General features: G+C 39.8%; 1 non-coding gene across 1 annotated transcript; it reads left to right on the top strand.

The window, feature by feature from the left end:
* Positions 1 to 13,992: 13,992 nt before the first annotated feature.
* LOC148564079 (small nucleolar RNA R71) lies at positions 13,993 to 14,099 on the top strand. The gene has a single exon (XR_015884698.1). It is a non-coding gene; the product is annotated as a small nucleolar RNA R71 (small nucleolar RNA).
* The last annotated feature ends 1,961 nt before the right edge of the window (positions 14,100 to 16,060 follow it).

The following is a 16,060-nucleotide window of genomic DNA, read 5'->3' as shown; positions in this document are numbered from 1 at the left end:
ATGTTTGAAGAAGGCATGGTCAAGCTGTTCCATATAACACGTTTAAGCTCCAGTTTAAGCTTAAACTGGAGCTTAAAAGCTGGCACTCCCTGGAGGCACAAGCTCGAGCACGTTTAAGCTTCAGTTTAAGGTTAAACTGAAGCTTAAACGTGGAAATGAGAAAGCAACCCTGGAGGAGAAAGAATAGTCGAACACGTTTAAGCTCCAGTTTAAGGTTAAACTGGAGCTTAAACGTGGAAATGCTCCCTGGTGCATTTCTAATTCTGGCGTTTAACTTCCAGTTTAAGGTTAAACTGGAGGTTAAACGCCACTTTCAGCATTTCCTTAGCTCTCATGGTTTTGGCGTTTAAGCTCCAGTTTAAGCTTAAACTGGAACTTAAACTCCACATGTGATATTCAAGCTTCCTTTATTGATTTTGTTGCTTCCTTGCCTAGCCTCTTCTTCCCTGAAATCATCCAAACAACTGCATCAAAGTCTTGCAAAATTTCATGAGAAATCTTTCATTCATAGCATTCAAGGAATATAACTAAAAACTCATGGAATTTGCATCAAAATCTTCATGTTTGAATGATTTAAGACAAGCATGACTATTTGGCCCAAATGATTACTTAAGGCTCAAGAAAATGCATAAAACAACTAAAAATAGCAGAAAAATGCTAGTGAAACTAGCCTAAGATGCCTTGGCATCACAACACCAAACTTAATACTTGCTTGTCCCTAAGCAAGTCCTGAGTTACTTGAGAAGAAAGTATGAAACAGAAAGCAATTACATTGGCTATATTAGTAAGCACTTGAAGTTCATCAGAAGGGTTTTATGCAGAAAGTTGCAGCATCACTTTTTCATTTTTATCAAGTAAGATTATCACTTTTTCATTGCATCCATCAAACACTGCTATGGCCCCTTGTTATTCTTATGTCCTTGGCACTTTTCTCTTCTTTGTTTTTCTTTTTCTTAGAGCTCCTTTCCTCCTTGTTTGCTCAGTGTCATGTGTTGCACAAGCCTTTGGCATTTTCTTTTTCTTACCAGTGCACTACACATATCCACTACAGGCATTTTAGTTCACATTTCTTCTTGAGACATTGGTGCCCAGCACCTCTTTGTGTGACTAAATGTTTTGTATTTAGGTTGCTCTTGATAATGGACTTTTGGTTGATAATCCCGGGTTAGTTAACCCAAGTTACCAAGTGTTGAAACACTCCTCAGAACCTATTCATCCAAGCATATCCTTAATACATAAACACCACAGGCATTTGTCTCAGAAGTTCAAACCATTGGTGCCTAGCTTATTTTCTCAATTTTTTTGCTTTTTTTTTTTGGTTGCCCTTTTTCAGTGGCTTTTTCTTCTTCTTTTTCTTTCTTTTTCATGGCCAAAGACATTTATTCATCAAGATCCATAGACAGTTTTTCAAATTCTACACAAAAAATGATAATTCTACACTCAATTTCCAGTGATCTGACTAAACAATCAAGCATGCATACCACCACTTAATTCTACTTGATTTGTCACTAATTGAGCCAAGTTACTTTTGTTCAAACTTTTCTTTTATTTTTGGAAACAGAACAAGCATGGCAAGCATACATTTAAGCAAGTGATGTTTATCCAGACACTTAGACTATCACTTATTTGGAAATTAAACAAACAGACAAACAAAAACTGCAATGACTCAAACTTAAAGCAGGGGTGCATGCAAACTTCCAATATCAGCAATTCAAAGTACAAGCAATTAAGTGACAATACAACCTTTTAGCATCTTCTTTGTTGTTCATCATCCTTCCTAGCCTTGGTGTTCTCTTTGATGATGATGTATATTCCTTCCATGAGATTGATTGTCTTCCTGCAGAGCTATTAGAAGTTGCTTGTTCCCCAAGCACTTTGAGAATTGGTTAGCATGCATGTATGTTTGTAGGCCTCTGAACTTAGATTGGTGTGTGAACACCAAACTTAGTTCCTTGCCATATGCAGCAATTTGGATCATATGCAGAAAACCTCATGTGCTTTTATTAAGAAAATAACTATGAACTAGAAAAAGAAACTATGAACTAGAAATTAAACTATTGTTTAAGTAGTTTCCCTGATTGGTTGGAGCTAGTGACTAGTCATGCTGAGGTAGAAATGTGCTTTTAATGAAGTTTTTGGTGGAACACCAAACTTAGAATCTCACATTCACCCTTGAATTGTTTTGGTGTGCAACACCAAACTTAGCTCCTTGCAATACAGATAAATCTACTTAACTCTTTTATTGAAATAACTAGAAAAGAAAAACTACCTTTGGTTGGGTTGCCTCCCAACAAATGCTCGTTTACTGTCATTAGCTTGACATGCTGTTCCTGACTTTCTTCCTCTTCCTCCAGTTTGTTAAGAGGAATGACTTCAAGTGGATAAAGTAGCTAGTTAGTGCCCCTTGTTGTGAATGCCTCTTTCCAGCAAGCTTTCCCTTGTGATTGGCTTGAGTGAACTTGCTTGTTGGCTCAGGAGTTGGATTGTTCTTCGACCTTCTCTTCTTCATGGATATGGTCCTTTGTTTCTCGGTCACAATCCTCATTTTGGTGCTTGTTTCTACTGCCTTCACATCCTTGATCTCAGAACTTGGTTGTTGTTGGACAGTTGGAGTATCCTGTTCATCAAAAGCTTCCTGAATTTGTGGTTCAATGAACCCTTCCTCTTTGCAACTCTCTGTTTCATTGGAGTGTGATCTCCCTTGATTGACTTTCTCCCTTTCTTGTTCTTCTGATTCGTCCCTTGGGTTTGCCATGGTATCACTAGAAGAATTGTGGGTAGGGATTTGCTTTGATAGATATCCAATTTGTGCTTCTAGCTTTTGAATGGCAGCACCTTGATTTTGTAAGTTGGATATCACTTCTTCCTTAAAGCTTTTCAAATCGGCCACATCTCTGCCCATAGTTGCAAGCATTCCTTCTATCCTGGTTAACTGATCATGAAGTGATTGGTTCGGATTGGGTTGATGAGGTTGATTATCTTGGCTGTGATATGGTGGCTGGGAGTATGTGTTTTGTGTGGGCTGATAGAGTCTTTGGTTGGAGTGTTGGTAGTGGTATGACTCTTGTGTGTAGTGGAATGAGTCTTGTGGATAGTGAAATGAATTGTATGAATTTGAGAAGGAATTTTGTGCTGAGAAATGCTCAAGTGATGAAGAATTTGGATATGTAAAACTAGGAGGTGAGGTTGGATAATTCAGAGGTGATGGCTCTTGATGAATGGGGTGTGAATAAGTGAAATCTCTTTGGTTTTGATCTTCCCAGCCACAACTTGAGTAGTGATCAAATTCACCAAAACATGGACCATTTTGTGGCTCTGGGAAGTACCCCGTTTCCTGTTCCTGATACTCCCACCCACCATGAGCATAATAACATGAATCATTCTGTGGTGGTGGAGAGTTTCTCATGAATTTTGATTGACCAAAAGATGATGGATACTCCTTTCTTTTTTGCAATGTGCTCAGTCTCAAACAATACTCATCCAAAGATAGTGGAAATTCCATAGTGAGGCAATATCACAAACAGCTAGTGGTTAGTATGCTAACAAGTGAATAAGCGAAGAAAACAAATTAAAATTTTCAGAAATTAGCAGTAATAAACTGAAACAAAAACTATTAACAAAAGAAAAGAAAAATTGCTCAATCTAGTTAACTTCCAATTGGAGAATTGTCAATCGAAAACCAATCCCCGGCAACGGCGCCATAAACTTGATGCGCATAAACTTGTTATGCTACGATTTAGGAAATTGCACGATCGGCAAAATTCCTTCCGGCAAGTGCACCGGTTATCGTCAAGTAAAAACTCACAATAGAGTGAGGTCGAATCCCACAAGGATTGGTTGAGTGAGCAATTCGGATTAGAAGTATGTTCTAGTTGAGCGGAATCAAGATTTAGATGAGAATTGCGGAATGTAAAATTGCATGAATTAAAGAGCGAGAAGCTAAATTGCTGAAATTAAAAGGGATGGGGGTGATTGCATGAATTTAATTGCAGAATGTAAAGAGAAAGTGGTAAATCAGAAATGGGGAGTTCATTGGGTGTTAGGAGATATTGAGATCTCCGAATCAAAACAACTTTTATCCCTTCCTCAACCAATGCATTCATTGAATTTTGCTTGGCAATCTTATATGATTGGATCCCAATCCCTTGGCTCACCAATTCTCTCTAAAAACAAACAAATTCCCAATCCCTTGGTTTAAATGTTCATAAGAAGAGATGATGCTCGATCACTGATTATACCACACAGTTTCATGAACCACAATTTGGTAGGATTACATGTCACAATATCCATCCAAACCCCAATCCAATTCACTGTGAGAAAGCTTCTCTAGCATGAATCCTCCATTCCTTTCCCAAGGTTCCGAAGGATTCCAATTATGGGCAGTTTCTTTCCCAAGACAACTACCCAATGGAATTAGATCGAGAAGCTTTCTAACAAAATTCAAGAGAAAAGATTGAAGAAGAAGATAAAACTATTATTGATTCATTGAATTACAATAGAGCTCCCTAACCCAATGAAAGGGGTTTAGTGAGTCATAGCTCTGAATTCAATTACAAAACTAAAGGAAAATGATCCAAAGTTCTCTGTGTGTCCCAAAAAACTCTCCCCCTCAGGGGCTGGATTCCCCCTCAATCCCCCGTGTGTCTCCAATGCAGAAACTAAGGCCTTTAAATAGGCTCCCTAAATTACAAAATGAAAATGAAATTCAAAGCAAATTACAATCAAATGAAAATAAACTATTCTAGATGATTCTTGTGGCCTTGATTTGGTGTTGTCGATGGGCCTTGCTTGCTTGAAGGGTAGAGTGACATAATTGATCCAAAAAGGATAATGATCCATTAAACTACACTCAAACGTTGCACCCCCCTTTCTTGAGTCGTCACTTTGTTCTCTTGTCAACCTTGCCAATTTGATGCCAAATATAGACTATTATACCTCGTTGGAAAGCTATGGATGTCAGCTTTCTAACGCAACTGGAAGCACCTCAATTGGATCTCTATAGCTCAAGTTATGCTTGATTGAAGGTGACAAGGTTGCTGGTTGGTTTGACAGCGTTTAAGCCAACGTTTAAGTCACTTAAACGTGCTCGAAAATGCCAATTTTGGGCGCTCAGTTGCATTGTCCACCCCATACTTCTATACATCGTTGGAAAGCTCTGGATGTCTACTTTCCAATGCAACTGGAAGCGCATCATTTGGAGTTCTACAACTCGAGTTATACTCCATGGAAGGTGAAGAGGTCAGCTGGCCTGATTGCATGTTGGTACTATGCTCTTCTATGCACATTACGGGGCTGTTTTCTCCCTCAATTTTTAGTATCCACCATGCATGCCATATATGCTTGGAAAGCTCTAGATGTCTTCTTTCCAATGCATTTTGAATCACCTCATTTGGAGTTTTGTAGCTCAAGTTATTTATGTTTGAAGAAGGCATGGTCAAGCTGTTCCATATAACACGTTTAAGCTCCAGTTTAAGCTTAAACTGGAGCTTAAACGCTGGCACTCCCTGGAGGCACAAGCTCGAGCATGTTTAAGCTTCAGTTTAAGGTTAAACTGAAGCTTAAACGTGGAAATGAGAAAGCAACCCTGGAGGAGAAAGAATAGTCGAACATGTTTAAGCTCCAGTTTAAGGTTAAACTGGAGCTTAAACGTGGAAATGCTCCCTGGTGCATTTCTAATTCTGGCGTTTAACTTCCAGTTTAAGGTTAAACTGGAGGTTAAACGCCACTTTCAGCATTTCCTTAGCTCTCATGGTTTTGGCGTTTAAGCTCCAGTTTAAGCTTAAACTGGAACTTAAACTCCACATGTGATATTCAAGCTTCCTTTATTGATTTTGTTGCTTCCTTGCCTAGCCTCTTCTTCCCTGAAATCATCCAAAAAACTGCATCAAAGTCTTGCAAAATTTCATGAGAAATCTTTCATTCATAGCATTCAAGGAATATAACTAAAAACTCATGGAATTTGCATCAAAATCTTCATGTTTGAATGATTTAAGACAAGCATGACTATTTGGCCCAAATGATTACTTAAGGCTCAAGAAAATGCATAAAACAACTAAAAATAGCAGAAAAATGCTAGTGAAACTAGCCTAAGATGCCTTGGCATCTCAGCAAGTATACCGAATTATCGTCAAGAAAAAACTCACAGTAGAGTGAGATCGAATCCCACAGGGATTAATTGGTCAAGCAACTTTAATTGGAAGAACGTTCTAGTTGAGCTAACCAGAAAGTGAGTTGAGAATTGCAGGAAATTAAATGGCGGGAAAGTAAATAGCAGAAAATAAATGACGGAAAGTAAATTGCAGAATCTTAAATGGGGAAGGGAAGTTTAGCATGAAAGCAAATGGCAATAAGTAAAGAGAATGGGTAAGATCAGAAATGGGGAATTCATTGGGCTTAGGAGATGTTGCATTCTCCGGATCAAGTTCATTTTCATTTCTTCCTCAATCAATGTATTCATTGATCTCCTTGGCAATCTTAAGTGATTGAATTCCAATTCCTTGGTAATTCAATCTCTCAAATCAGATCAATAGCCAATTCCTTGGTCTAATTGCTCATGAGAAGAGATGAAGTGTGGTCACTGATTATACCACATGTATTTCCAAATCAAAGTATTAGGAGAATTATATATCACCATATCCGCCCAAACCCCAATTTGGTCCAACATGAGAAAACATTTCTAGCATGATCTCTTCATCCCTTTTCCAAGGTTCAGAAGAGATCCAAGTATGAATAGCTTTTTTTCCAAGATAACTACTCAATTGGATGAAGATTGAAAGCTTTCTAGTAAAATCAAGAGAAAAGAAAGAAGAAGGATTATGAAAACTATTATTGATCCATCAAATTACAACAGAGCTCCCTAACCCAATGAAAGGGGTTTAGTTGTTCATAGCTCTGGGAATGGAAAGCAAAGATGGAGAGTACATTCTGAAAGTTAAACTAGAAGTGCAGAGAAAGTAAAATATAGAGAGTAATTCTAATAATGCCAAATGCTCCTCTTTTCTAGTTCAAAGCTCTCCCTATTTATACTACTCTTCTGATCTTCTAGTTGGCTCTTCAAGTCTTGGATATGGGCCTTTGGATCTTGAGTTGAAGTAGTTATCTTCTTCAATGGGCTCAGCTTTACTTGCAAAGAAAGTGTGAAGTAGGCAAGGACTTTAGCTTAGGGTGTTAGTGGTGTTAACGTTAAGTGAAAATGTGGGGTTGAGAACGTTAGTGACAATCACCTTTTTCACTAACGTTCCTAACCCAAAGTGGTCCATGTTAACCTCAACGTTAGTGGCACTAACGTGACCACTAACGTTGACCCTTGGCCCTTTGCAAACGTTACTGGGGTTTACCTTTTTCAATAACGTTGAGAGTACCCCTTTCTCCCTATGTTAGAGTTCACGTTAGAATAGTTAACGTGGCCTTTAACGTAGGCTTGCCAAATCTTCGAGAGCGTTAGTGACACTTACCTTTGTCACTAACGCTTCAGAACGCCCCTACTTCCCATGTTAGAGTTCACGTTAACTAAGTTAACATGACTTCTAACGTGGTATTGATAGCCATCTCCAACGTTAGTGACGAAGGTGAGTGTCACTAACGTTGGCTCATCATCCCTCTTCTCCACGTTAGCTTCCACGTTAATGTAATTAACGTGGCAACTAACGTGGCTCATAGTGGCTCAATCCAACGTTAGCGACAAAGGTGAGTGTCACTAACGTTGGTGATTCTTGCTCCCTCCACGTTAGAGTCCACGTTAACTAGGTTAACGTGGCTTTTAATGTAGCCAATATGGGCTTAGTCCAACGTTAGTGACAAAGGTGAGTGTCACTAACGTTGGCATCATCTTCTTCTTCCACGTAAGAGCTCACGTTAACTAAGTTAACGTGGCCAATTGCCCCTTTTGGAACGTTAGTGGCACTTACTTTTACCACTAACGTTGGAGTTCTACTTCTCTTCCACGTTAGCTTCCACGTTAACATAGTTAATGTGGCAACTAACATGGGCTATGATGGCTCACGAAGGCGTTATTGGCAATCACTTTTCTCCTTAACGTTGCAAGCTAGCCTTCATTCCACGTTAGTGGTCACGTTAGCTAGACTAACGTGGCTACTAACGTGGTTCTCCCTTGCTTCCTTTATCCTGAAATCAAGCAATAAAGTGCATCAAAGCTCTGATCCAAGTTATGAGACTTGCATAATTCAATTTGTCCTTTAATTCATGCATAATTCTCATGAAATCATGTAAAATTCACAATGTTTGCTTGAATCAAAATGTAAGTGATTATTTACCCAAAACTTGCTTATTTCCTAAGAAAATGCATGAAACTACCTTAAAACCATAAAGAAAATGTCAGTGAAACTGGCCAAAATGCCCTGGCATCCCAACACCAAACTTAAAGGTTGCTTGTCCCTAAGCAAGTACTGGAACAAGAGAATGATGAATGAAATAACAAGATGAATGAATCATTATTGTGGAAGTCATGTTCTTGGTTTTATGGGGTTTCATGCATAGCAACTTAGGTTCATTCCTTTACTGGCTTTCAGACCTTTATCATGCCTTGGAATACTCACTTGATTGCACCCTTTGAGACTTTTATTTATTGATCCCTTTGTCTTTCCAAGGTTTATTTCTTCCTTAGGCTAAGTGTTCTGTGAGGGGGCGACTCTTTAAGATAAGCTTTCAGCCAACACTCCCAAACCAGTTGGTTCAAGGTGCTAGGTGTTGAAACACCCCTAAGGACTTACTCCCTCAAGTCTCTCTCTGCCATACATGCACACCACAGGCACATGGTTTGTTATTTTCTTTCCTTGAGGTCTTGGTATCCAGCACCTCTTTGGGTTACTAGATGTTCTGTAGCAAGGTTGCTCTTGATAGTGGATTTTCAGTTGATAATCCCAGGTTAGTTAACCCAAGTTACCAAGTGATGAAGCACTCCTAAGAACTTATTCATCCAAGCAGATCCTTGGTACAAAAGCACCACAGACACATCCCTCAAGTTTCAAGCCCTTGGTGCCTAGCCTTATTCTTTATTAACTTTTCTTTCTTTTTTCAACCCTTATTGTTTTTTCCTTTTTCTTATTAGGATCTTATTATTTAGCTAGTCTCATGGGATGTGTTTCAAGCATATGATTCAAGACAGATAGTTGCCTTCCCACCTTGTTGGTGAACCAACTTAGCTAAGTGATTACTACACCACAAATTTAAGGACCTACTCCACAACTTGAACATCACTCTGGTCTTTCATAACATCTCTTTTTATTGGACTTAAAAGGACAAGCATACAATAAGCAAGATGAAAATGAAGGCAGGCAATTTGACTAGCAAGCATAGACCTAGGCAAAAGCAAACTTAAAGACAGAATTGAAAATTCCTAAGCTACTATGGAAGCATGTTCTATTTCATACATGATTTTCCTTATTTAAAAAAAAACTTGAAAAAGAAAGATGGAACAATGAGGGAACTCCACCACCTTTTACTCTTGGGGGTGCTCATGCTCTCCTTCCTGTTTGTCCTCCTTGTGTTTTTCTTGAGTGCTTGCACTCCCACTTCCCTTACTTTTTCCAATCAACTTCTTCCAGAAGTCATCATCTTCCATCTTCTTTTTCAATGTTTCCTTTTGCTGTTTCACCTTCCTTTCCTCTTGTTCTGTGAGATCTTTTTGGACCTCATCATACCTAGGGATTACAGAGTGTAGATTATGCATATGACTAGACATATAGTTCAACTTGGCTTGAGTATTTATGTTGAACTCCTCCTTATGTAGTTGCCGTCCTTCATTCAGTACGCTGAACTCATTGAATGCCTTCGTCTGAGCTAGCTGTCGTTGATTGAGTTCTTGAAGGCGTTTGTCTTGATGCTCTTGCCTTTCAGTCACTTGATTGATGGCTTGAGTAAGCTGGGAGTAGTGTTCCATTTGCTGTTTCTGCCACTCCCCTTGTTGATTCATCCAATTAGAAAGCAGTTCTTTTTGACGATCCATCCTTTGGGCTTGAATGTGCAGTTGTTGTTCTTGTCCCTCCATATAACTCCTCGCTAGCTCCTCAATGGCTCTGTGAATGTGATTCAAGTTGATGTTAGTTGGATCATAGTACTCTTCTTGCTGATATTCTTCCTGTTGAGGTTCTTCTTGGTGAGGTTCTTCTTGTGGTGTTCTTCTCCCTATTTGAGGCCTTCTTTGTTGTTGTGCGGGTGTCACATACGTTATACCCTGGAGTGTAACCATCCTTCCAGGATTTACCCAAGTTGGATTGCTGTCCTCGAAGACTACCTTGGCTTTCGTACACAGCCTAAGGATGGTGCTGGGGAACCAAAGTCTAGCACCTGGATCATTCTTTTTGGCTGATTCTTGAATCCCCTCAGCTATAATTTCGTTCACATTGATGCCTCCACCCTTTACTAAGCAGTGTACCATAGTAGCTCGAGTAACGTTGACCTCAGAATTGTTTGCAGCTGGGAGGATAGATCTCCTCACAAGTTCAAACCATCCCTTGGCTTCCGGGATGAGGTCTCATCTCCTGATGAACCGAGGTCTTCTATCTGAATACCTTTCCCAGTCAGATCCTATAACACACATATCATTCACAATTTCTTCAAGTTCATCATTGTCGGGGCTGTTACTTATTCTCATATGGTAACTGGGCTCATCAAAATGTGGTAATTTCAGCTGAAGAACCCTTGTTATGGCATTGGGGTTAAAGTCCACCTCTGTTCCTCTCACGTAACTTTTGAAGGTAAGGGCCTTGGTTTTGTCTTCTCTGACCACATTTGCATAGAATTCTTTGATGAGGTTTGCATTTATCTTTGCTTCTGGGTTCGTGAGCCTTTGCCAACCCCTTTGTTCGATCTTCTCTCGAATCTGTGGGCATTCATCTTCATTGAACTGGAATGTTAACTCAGGCAATATCTTTTTGAGCTTTATCCATTCAAATTCACGTTCATGGAATGCAGTTTTGAATTTCCCTTCATCAAAAGAGCTGCTCTCAACCGGTTCCTTTCTCTTTTGCCTCTTGGAGCTTGATAATGCCATGAATGATTTTTGAAAAGTGAAGGTGTTGAGGTTAGTGATGAGTGGTGGAATTCGGTTGGGTTTGGATAGGGTGTATCTTGGAGAATTGTACTTTGAGAGTGAGAAGTTTGAAGAAGTGGTTGCTAGAATGTGAAGGGAAGTACGGACTAGGAATCACTTATATAGGAAAATGATGAGTAAACAAAAGGTGTGGATTGATGGGGTGGTTGTGTGATCGACGGATGGGGTTTTGCATGGGATGACCACAAGGATCATCAACTTTATGATGGGGTTGGTTCAGTTTCCAAGCTTGTTCTCCTTCCAATGTTGCATGGCAACAATTTCCAATGCAATCCCCCTGGAGACACGTGTATGATCTTCTCTTTTTGTGGTGGCCAAACCCTTCAATTGCCCCATCAATTCTCCTTCAAAATAAAAGAAATTTGATTAAAAGAAAACTTGTGGAAAGTGGCGGCAAAATTTAAAAGACAAGAAAGAGTAACTACTTTTTTAAAATTGTTTTTGTCAACTACTAAGTGCTATTCACAAATGCAAACCACTAACTAATTAAATTTCCATGTATGCAACCTTGGTGACACCAAACTTAGTTTGTGGCAATGTGGTGTAAGATGATTTGTTCAAGGTGCTAAGAGTGACATGCTATGAGCTGCATTCATGTCCTCTTAGTGTGCCTTGAACACCAAACTTGTTCTTCACTATATGTTGCATAAAAGGATTTATTCAAGGATATGTCAAAGTTGATTTGCGATCCATGAACCTTGCTTTATTAACTACTTTAAAAGCATGTAAAACATGGGTTGCCTCCCATGAAGCGCTTCTTTAGCGTCACTAGCTTGACGTTCTTCCTTTGTCAGGGTGGTTGGTAATGCTTCAAATCTTCCCCTCTTGCAGTAAACCTGTCTCCATTGGCTTCATCAATGATCTCTACATGTTCTAGGGAGAGAAATTTGTTGATGGTGAAAACCTTAGGTAACTGAGATGGGATGGTGGGGAGATGAGGTGGGATATCTAGGAAGTAAGCTGAGATCACTTTATCCCCTGGAGAGAAATCTTCTGTAGGGATCTTTTTGTTCCTCCATCTCCTTGGTATATTCTTCTTTGTTTTTCTTGCTGTTATCCTGTTCTTTGTGGTCTCTTTTCCTAGGGGGATTTTGTTGCTGGTCCCATACGATTCTGGTGATTTTGGCTCCACTTGAGTTTCCTTTAGCTGTGACAGCTACTGATTATTTTGTTCATCACCCAAAGGAATCCCTGAGTGTACAGCTTGTGCCTCAATGCTTGTTTCTCCCACCATCGCTCTGTCATGCTCTGTCCTTAGTTCCTTGCCTTCCTGACTTGCTTCTTGTGAGGGTTTGAAGACATTGAAGGTGAGTTGTTCATCATGTACCCTCAGTATTAACTCTCCTTGCTCCACATCTATGAGTGCTCTGGCTGTAGCTAAGAATGGTCTTCCCAATATAGTTGGGTGAAGATGACTTTCTTCCATTTCCAGTATGACAAAGTCTATGGGAAGGAAGTAGTTCCCAACCTTCACCAGCACATTTTCAACCACTCCTATTGCTTGTTTTTGAGTTTTGTCCGCCAGCCTGATGACTACGTCTGTGGGCATCAGCTCATTGATTTGCAGCCTCTTCATAAAGGATAAAGGCATTAAGTTGATGCTGGCTCTCAGATCACAGAGTCCTTTATCAAACATTGTTTCTCCTATGGCACAGGGGATGTGAAAACTCCCTGGGTCCTTCCTTTTTGTAGGCAGCTCTGGTTGAATGAGAGCATTGCACTCCTTATTCATCACTATGGTTTGTCCTCCCTTGAGTGAGCTTTTTCTGGTCAGCAGCTCCTTCATGTACTTAATGTATGAGGGCATTTGTTGGAGGGCCTTGATGAATGGTATATTTATATGGAGAGATGCAAATATGTCAAGAAACCTTGAGTATATTCTCTTCTCTACACCACCATTGAGTAATTGGGGAAAGGGTGCATAGAGTCTCAGCAGCTCCTTCTGTGTAATTGTGGTTTCTTGATGATTCTCTTCCTGCTTTCCTGCTAATATATCTTCAGGTTGTTCTGATGGTTTGTTCGGCTCTTCCTCAGTCTCCTTATCAATTATAGTAACCATCTTACAATCTTCCCATCTGACTTTCTTTGCTTCACCTCTCGGATTTTTCTCTGTGTCACTTGGGAAGCTATCAGTAGGTTTGGGAATCTTCTCAGATAGGTATCCCACTTGAATTTCCAGCCTCTTGATGGTGTCTCCCTGATTCTTGATATTGGCTCGCACCTCCTCTTTGAACACCTTATTATCTTGAATCTCCTTGCATATGCCTTCAAGTAGAGTCTCAATCCTTGATAGTCTTTCTTCCGATGATGGAGAGTTGAGATTGGAAGGATGAGAAGGGCCATTTTGACTTTGGTATAGATGTTGAGAAGTGTTGTTGGGTGAGTGTTGGTATGACCTCTGTGTGGAGTGTTGGTGAGTTGCATTGTTGTTGGGGTTGTGGCGTCTCTGATCTTGGCCTTAGTTTTGTTGATTTCCCCACCCAAAGTTTGGGTGGTTCTTCAAACCATGATTATACGTTTTGGAGTATGGGTCATGGTTCTGCCTAGGTGAATTCCCAATGTAGTTGGCTTGTTCCTGATCACCCTCTGCTTCTTCATTCACTCCTTCTTGGGTTGCTGCTGAAGTGGTGATTGCTGCTACTTGATTCCTCTCCATCTTCTTGGTGAGGTCAGCTAATTGCTTGGTAATCATCTTGTTTTGAGCTAGCAGTACATCCACATTGTTCAGTTCCATCACTCCTCTAGTATTGCCTCTTTCAGAAGCATAGAAGTAGTCATTCTCTGATACAGTCTCAATGACATCTATGGCTTCTTCAATGGTCTTCTTCTTGTTCAGAGATCCCTCGGATGAGTGGTCTACTGCCTTCTTTGATTCATACGAAAGGCCTTCATAGAAGATGTGCAAGTGCACCCATTCATTGAACATATCTGGCGGGCATCTTCTTGTCAAGTCTTTAAACCTCTCCCATGCTTCATATAGAGTCTCATCATCCTGCCGCCTGAATATTTGTACCTCAGCTCTCAACTTGTTGATCCATTGAGGAGGATAGAATCTTGCCAAGAACTTGTTCACCACATCTTCCTAGGTTGCTAAACTCTCCTTTGGAAAGGATTCCAGCCATTTAGATGCTTTGTCCTTGAGTAAGAAAGGAAACATAAGTAGTCTATAGGTGTCACGATGAACACCATTAGACTTCACAGTATCGCATATCCTCAGGAAGGTGGTTAGATGTTAATTGGGGTCTTCTTGGACACTTCCTCCGAATGAACAATTGTTCTGAACAAGGGTGATGAGCTGTGACTTTAGTTCAAAGTTGTTGGCATGTATGGTTGGCCTTTGGATGCTACTTCCACAGTTTCCTGGGTTTGGGTTGATGTAAGAACCCAGAACTCTTCTCTCTTGTCCAGCCTGATGCGCTGGACCTTCTCTGCCATGGTTGTGAGCCTCTTCTTCATGATGGTTCTCCATATTCTCCTCCATGTCTGGTTCAAAGTACTCTTCCTCTTCCTCAGCACTAACTATTCTCTTTCCTCTTGCTTCCCTCCTTAATCTAAGGAAGGTCCTCTCAGGTTCAGAATCAAAGGAAGTTGAGCCCCGCTTTTTCTACCTGTCATACAACCAACAAAGCAAAAGCAAGAGAGATAGATACAGACAGTAATTTCTACAGAAATGCTGTTAGTGTGAGTGATGTAATATATCAAACAGTTAATGGGTTAGTAACTGATTTGTAAACAAGTAAGAAAATGGGTAGGGGAAAGGGAAGAAAATAGCTAAACAGAAAGTAAATTACTCAAATGAACTTAAATCAAACAAAATAAAAACAAATGCTCAATCTAGTTATCTACCAATTTAATCATTGTTGATACAAAATCAATCCCCGGCAACGGCGCCATAAACTTGATGCACGGAAACTTGTCTCTCAACAAATTTCCTTCGGCAAGTATACCGAATTGTCCTCAAGTAAAAACTCACAGTAGAGTGAGGTCGAATCCCACAGGGATTGATTGGTCAAGCAACTTTAATTGGAAGAACGTTCTAGTTGAGCTAAGCAGAAAGTGAGTTGAGAATTGCAGGAAATTAAATGGCGGGAAAGTAAATAGCAGAAAATAAATGACGGGAAGTAAATTGCAGAATATTAAATAGGGAAGGGAAGTTTAGCATGAAAGTAAATGGCAATAAGTAAAGAGAATGGGTAAGATCAGAAATGGGGAATTCATTGGGTTTAGGAGATGTTGCATTCTCCGGATCAAGTTCATTTTCATCCCTTCCTCAATCAATGCATTCATTGATCTCCTTGGCAATCTTAAGTGATTGAATTCCAATTCCTTGGTAATTCAATCTCTCAAATCAGATCAATAGCCAATTCCTTGGTCTAATTGTTCATGAGAAGAGATAAAGTGTGGTCACTGATTATACCACATGTATTTCCAAATCAAAGTATTGGGAGAATTATATGTCACCATATCCGCCCAAACCCCAATTTGGTCTAACATGAGAAAATATTTCTAGCATGATCTCTTCATCCCTTTTCCAAGGTTCAGAAGAGATCCAAGTATGAATAGCTTCTTTTCCAAGATAACTACTCAATTGGATGAAGATTGAAAGCTTTCTAGTAAAATCAAGAGAAAAGAAAGAAGAAGGATTATGAAAACTATTATTGATCCATCAAATTACAACAGAGCTCCCTAACCCAATGAAAGGGATTTAGTTGTTCATAGCTCTGGGAATGGAAAGCAAAGATAGAGAGTACATTCTAAAAGTTAAACTAGAAGTGCAGAGAAAGTAAAACACAGAGAGTAATTCTAATAATGCCAAAAGCTCCTCTTTTCTAGTTCAAAGCTCTCCCTATTTATACTACTCTTCTGATCTTCTAGTTGGCTCTTCAAGTCTTGGATATGGGCCTTTGGATCTTGAGTTGAAGTAGTTATCTTCTTCAGTGGGCTCAGCTTTACTTGCAGAGAATGTGTGAAGTAGGTAGGGACTTTAGC

Source organism: Arachis ipaensis, chromosome B5, assembly GCF_059453495.1.
Source record: "Arachis ipaensis isolate K30076 ecotype BB chromosome B5, ASM5945349v1, whole genome shotgun sequence".
Taxonomy (NCBI): domain Eukaryota; kingdom Viridiplantae; phylum Streptophyta; class Magnoliopsida; order Fabales; family Fabaceae; genus Arachis; species Arachis ipaensis.
Note: the sequence above shows the minus strand (reverse complement) of the source record. Positions and strands in the feature narration are given on the sequence as shown.